The sequence below is a fragment of the Pyxicephalus adspersus genome, chromosome 4, assembly GCF_032062135.1.
Source record: "Pyxicephalus adspersus chromosome 4, UCB_Pads_2.0, whole genome shotgun sequence".
In the NCBI taxonomy this organism is placed as follows: Eukaryota; Metazoa; Chordata; class Amphibia; order Anura; family Pyxicephalidae; genus Pyxicephalus; species Pyxicephalus adspersus.
Window position 1 is genome coordinate 20,287,937 of NC_092861.1, and position 6,898 is coordinate 20,294,834.

Below are 6,898 nucleotides of genomic sequence, written 5' to 3' on the forward strand. Positions count from 1 at the left end.
TTTATATAGCACCAACATGTTACGCAGCGCTGTACATTAAATAGACCTTAAAACCCTTTTAGTATTATTATTATAATATTATTATTAATAAACGGTTTATGTATATAGCGCCAACATGTTACGCAGCAATGTACATTAAATAGACCCTAAAACCCTTTTAGTATTATTATTATTATTATTATTATTAAACAGGTTATATATATGTAGCGTCAACATGTTACGCAGCGCTGTACATTAAATAGACCTTAAAACCCTTTTATTATTATTATTATTATTATTATTATTAATAATAATAAACAGGTTTTTTATAGTGCCAACATATTATGCAGCACTGTACATAAAATAGGCCTTAAAACCCATTTATTATTATTAATAATATTTTTATTATTATTTTTATTATTATTAATAAACAGGTTATTTATATACCACCAACATATTACGCAGGGCTGTACATAAGGGTTGCAAATGACAGACACAGACATTTTTTATTTATTTACCAGAAACGCCAGCAACCCCAGCAACATTATTATTAATATTATTACTACACAGTATTTTTATAGCGCCATCATATTACACAGCGCTGTACAATGTCCATAGTCATGTCACTAACTGTCCCTTAAAGGAGCTCACAATCTAATGTACCTACCATAGCCATATATACATTTTATTATTCCATTGTAATCTGCATCAAAAACAACTTCTTGATCCTCTTTACTGTCCAACAGTTAATATGAGAATTTAATTATTATTATGTAAAATTAGACTCCAACATTTACACAGCGCTATACATTAAATAGGGGTTGCAAATGACAGACAGATACAGACAGTGACATAGGAGGAGATCCTGCCCCATAGAGCTTACAATCTAGGAGGTGGGGGAAGTAACACACAATAGGAAGGGGGATATGGAGGGGTGGGAAGTAGTGAGGGTTCAGGAGACAAAAGAAGATGGGTAGGCAAGTTTGAGCGCTATTTTAAATAAGCAGAAAGTAGGAGCAAGCTGAATAGGACGAGGAAGACCATTGGGGCAGAGTTGGGGCAGCTCTAGAAAAGACTTGGTGCCCTGCATGTGATGTGGTTATGAGTGAGGAAGTCATTAGTAGGTCATTGGAGGAGCGAAGAGAGCCGCTAGAGAAGTGAAGACTACAAGTAGTTGTTTCAGCTCACATTACACAGGCATGGTCCATTGTGGTCACCATTTTTCACATAGAAAAGCTGGAGTGCATGCATTTAAATAAAGATCAGCAGTACTGAGATACAACAAAAGATAAATAAATAAATATATATTTTTTAAAAATACAAATATTATGATACATAGTGCTGCATAGAGCATGTTAATCGGTTAAGATTTACATTATTAAGGTCAATAATTTTCCATTTAATAAATCCTAAATAAATAAAGGCTTGTACCCTGGGGCTTATCTGCAAGCAACAGAGCTTGGCTTGTGTGCAGGATAATAATAGGACAGAACTTTGCCACCCAATAACAGGACGGGTCATTAGGTATCTTTCTATAGTTGATATTGGAACTTATTGATATTGTAATAAGGATGCCTACACTGTATATTTTTATGACATTACCCTGCTGCATATTATTATTATTAATATTATTATTATTAAACAAGATTTATATAGCGCCATCATATTATGCAGTGCTGTACACTAAATAGGGGTTGCAAATGACAGACTAATATAGACAGTGATACAGGAGGAGAGGACCCTGCCCCGAAGAAGAGCTTACAATATTGAACATGTGGTTCTATTGCAATAAGCTGTATTATTAATTCTGGTTTGGTGACTGGACCTCTTTAAATGATAACTTCATGAGCCATATACCTCCATGCACACCTGTCCTGTGCTGTACCTAGCACTGTTCTGTATATACATATGAATGTAGCCACCATTATCCCCAATATTCACCATTATCTGATGTTTCATCAGTTTTGTGTTTTCATGTATTAATATTGTTTGAGACTTTCTAATTAACAATATTTGGGCATGTACAAATTCTATATCAAGTTATAATTGGGCTCTCTGAAATAAAATGACTGCAGCAAACAAGTGACCCCGAAAGTGATTGCAAAATATTGCATTTCCAAATAATTCAATGGGACGCATGTCATAGAAGCGACAACTGGAGTCACAATGATGATGATAATGACCGCCAATCGTCATGATTGGCACACTGGCACTGTCTACAACAAGCATAGTGCATGGGTACAATGATGGATTTATGTACAGATCCCTTAATGACAATAATAGATTTCCAGATCAGGTGTAGTCACTGCATCTTTATCACACTAGAAATATACAGCGACCACACAGAAAAGTGTATACATCTGAATATTTTATAGCTGGGTGTACAGTAACACAATGATCCTGCATTTTCCAGGTAATACAATCCAAGCAAGCAATGACTGAAATGTGAACATCTGCATGTTAGCAGCTCACCCAGCAGAGGACTGTAGAGAGTTTCTCATTCCTTTTCTGACATTTCCTAGAGGTTACAATGTAGCAAATCATTCATAGAACAATGCTTACACAACCATCAGACAAGAAGCCATGCTTGGAGCAGGAAGAACACACATGGTTTCCTAGAAAAGCATCAATTGAAGAATGATTTCCTTCATATTCTGGATTTCCTTACTGACATCTGCATGTTTGGTTTGGAAAATAAAGAAGCTGTCAGAATTATGTGCTGGCTGCAGTTCTGTGTTCTTATTATTAGATGTTACGGATATTCATTGTCACTCTTGTCATTTCTGTGCACTTTCAATGCAATCTTTGAAGACATTTTTTATTTGTGTTTATGTAACAATCCAAGCCCACAAAGCCCAGACAATCCAAGTCAACCCTCTCTGTCAGTCTAGTTTGGTCTTGAATAGTCATGGATCTATCTTTCTGTGGTCCTTGGCCACCAGAAGTATGGTAGAAAGAGATGAGTTTTGCCAATGGGAAATGTGTTTGGCCCAGTGGAATAAACCTCACCCCTAATGGAAGGTTTGGGTTACTGTTTAAACTTAAGGAGTTGCAAGCTAAACTCAAAGGATGCAGTGTGGGGGATGAACCTGGGCAGCCCGGAGTGAGAAGGTAAAATACCCGGGAGAGTATCCATCACATACGTTTAATGATCCAACAGACACAGACAATTTATAAGAGTCAGGCCCCTTTTTGCTCTTGAAGTTGCAAACTTCATGGTAAATCCCTCCTAGGCATATAGCAAATGGTCACCATGTGCTCAAAGGCAACAAATCCTACTGTAGTGTTACCCTTGCATTAAAGAACCAGTTCAAGGTTCAAGAGGTTAAATAGGCAGAGCTTATCTTTTAAGGAAAAGTTTTTACTGACAAAGTCAACTGCCTATGTATCTGCAAGTTGTCCATAATAGGAACTATTCCTGCAGAACCACAGAATTTTTATTATAGCCCCAGTACTGTTTATGGGTTTCTCATATCCTCTAAGAATATAGAACATGCAGGGGAATTATAAATAAATCTTTCCCTATAACATCATATATTACAAGGTATGATCCACTGAAACAGTTTCACCACCAATGCATACATAATAGTTAATTTCATAAGGGGAGGGTATTTTTTTGTTCCAGAAAAATGAAATGCATTATGATGGGGGTTTTCATTCTGAGCATATAAGGGGGTTGTATACTACTGTGAGTGGGTTGCCTTAATCTGTGCTGCATTCATCAATTAAAACCAAAATGTGTTACAATGAATGTCACAGTGGATGACACTGAAATTGGTTAAATTGTATGGTGCCTTTACTAGTGATAAATCTGTATGAAGGAAACAACCTGGCTGTGGTGTGAATTTTCCTTATTGCATTTCTTTACCCAAAAAAATTACCAATATTTGCCCTGAAATTTCACTCCCAATGAATGCCCATAAACTGTTACCATAAACGTTTCACCTATTGTCACGGTCAGATTATCCACAAGGCAACATTGGCAGGAATTTAAGGCCCATCAGATGTTCAATGGCCCAGCTATAACATCCATTCCCCTGCAATAGACCAAGGGGGGGAGCACAGCTGATAGAAGTAGCACAACAACCTTGTATGCAGTTGGTATCTAAGAGGATAGGACATGCCAGTAAGATTTTAAAGATGTTGGCTTCTCCGTGCCTTTTATAATTGTTATCAGTCAAAGGCATAAAATGGTGTACGGTTACCAAATCCTCTGTCTTACCTTGGACCCCCATTCTACCATAATCTATCTTTTCCTTTATGTTTCTAACTTTAGAAACAGAGACACAGGTCCCTATGTGATTGGGTAATTTCAACAAATCTTAATTTAAACAAAATAGGTAGCTTTTTAGATAAGGGAGAGAGGTTCAAAGGGTCCTGAAGTCCTGAGAAGAGTTTGTTTAAAGACTAAATGACTTCTAAAACCTGCAATTTTTTAATAGTAGAACAATGACTAATCTAGTCTAACGACAATCTAATCTATTGGCAATTTTGTAAATCCTTTAAAGTCACTTCCTGTATATGTGGATTACCTGTCTCCACCACTGACTGATCCAATGTCACAAGAAAAAAGACACACACTATTTATGTTCTTGGTATAAGTCTTCTGCAATCTCCTGCACATCTATTCTCCAATATGGAAAGAGGAGGCCTGCACTAGTAACCAATCAGGCATTTATATATTACACTTGTGCTGGCAGGGAGCATCATAAAAGGGAGAAAAGAGAACAGTGAGCAGCACTATATAAGTGTGCTTCTTTATTTCTTTATTTTGCAGTCAGATAGTTGGCAGTGTCTTCTTGTCCAAGCTTTGGTACTGCTGTAATAGGGAACAATGACCTGACTTGTTTTTTCGCCAGGAAACCATTAACATAAAATATTATTAGCAGGTAAAACATTTTTCATATATATATTTTATCTCTATAATTAGCTATTTTCTATACTTGAACAACTGTAGCCACCATTAAAAAATGTAATGGTATTAAAATAAAAAATGACTATTTCCCCACCATTACCTCCTACCGTAGAAATATATGCCTATCATCCCCATTGCTGTACAGCACCTCAACAGTGAGATTGGCAGCTCCCATTCCCTAAAACACCCTGGCATTTGCAAGCCCCCTTCTCCCCTTGGCCAGTCACTGACCATTTACAGATTACCAGACTCTGTGGTTGGCCAAGGATAGAAAATGCATCAGTAAATAGTAATCATTGTTCTTGCTAATTCAGCCCTGGAAATGTAGAACTTTACTGTTCTCTAGGAGTAAACTATGCTTCTTTCTTCATATGCACACAACGACGGGTACAGTGGTGGCTGGAATTGGCGTTTTATAATAATATTTGGTTACTAGCTTATATTTAAATATTTTTTTATTAGGTTCTTCTCCAAAGGCTGATTTAGAATTCACTTTCTATATGTTTACCTATTTATTTATCCATATGTTCTTCCCTTACCTATGCAGCACTCATTTCCAGGTTTTTGTGCAAGGTGTAATTAAATGGGAGGATTCACCTCCCTTCCTTGGTAAACCAACGTCATCCAAACTCCCTGGGAAGATGGTGTAATGTATGTATAATTCTGTTTTATGGAGTAATAATTCTGTGCTCTCTTAATGTGTAAACAATACAGTGTATGCTATAAATGTCTCCTGAGTCACTTTAATCTTAGTTCTTTGTGAAGGGCGCCAGTAAGAGGAGCACTAAATGTGTTTTATTTGTAAGTTTTCCTAAAGCCATATTCCTTAATTAAATAGCAACGACAGCCAAATTAATCCAGGTTTACACCTTACTAGCCCCTTTTTACAAAGAAGTGAATATAACTTATAAAACAAGAACAAAGCACTCCTGATGTCATGGATTTCATCAAGCGTGTCTGCATTTTATACTGAGCTGTGCATTATTTGCAAATCATTTGGGAAATTTGGAAAATGCTTGAGTTCCATATTAAAGTTTCTGGAAACATGCACATGACTAAAATATGTGCATATCTGACATGTGCACTCCAGCCATGAAGACCTTCAATAGCCCCAGTCAAGAAAAAAAGCAATTCATTTTTGCACCTTTGATTATGCATTGAGATATATAGGGTATGCAATTGAATACCATTATTATAAACAAGAAGGTTCGAATCTCGGCCAGGATACTATCCGCATGGAGTCTGCAGGTTCTCCCTGTGTTTGCATGGGTTTCCTACGGGTACTCCGGTTTCCTCCCACATTCCAAAAACATGCAGTTAGGTTAATTGGCTTCCCCACAAATTGACCCTGGACTGTGGTCATGACATATGAAATTAGATTGTGAGCCCCTTTGACGGACAGCTAGTGACATGACTATGAACTTTGTAAAGCACTGCTTAATATGTTGGTGCTATATAAATACAAGATCATAATATTAATAACTACTGTGTGCTCTTCAGGAAACAATGCTGATGTCAATAAACAGATTTTGTATGGCAATATAGCATGCTAGTATTCATGATATCTGGTTGTGGAGTGGAATTTGAAGGTGCCTGGAATCAGTTGGGGAGACTTCAGTTGATAATGGGAGAGATGAGGGATGAAACGTGGGCACAGGAGAGGAATTTAACAGGTAAGAAGGAAGGTTATGGCATCATGATGATAAATCCTGACCTCCTGGAACTAAACAGTACTTCGGGTGGGAATGGTAATGCCAGTCTTGCATTTTCCCAGATCGCTAGATATCTGGTGTAGCTTCTGCATCCATAACATCACTGGAAGTGAATAATTTCAGTTCCACCACGGGTGCATAGAACTGTCTATTCATATGTATAGTAAATGTACTTCCCTCCACATGGCACAGTAGGAGGCCCACAGAGGTCTGGTTGCACCAGAAAATATAGCACATACGTCACTGTGCAATCCTGAGCTTTGTCAATTATTGATTAAATGTCTTTAGATCA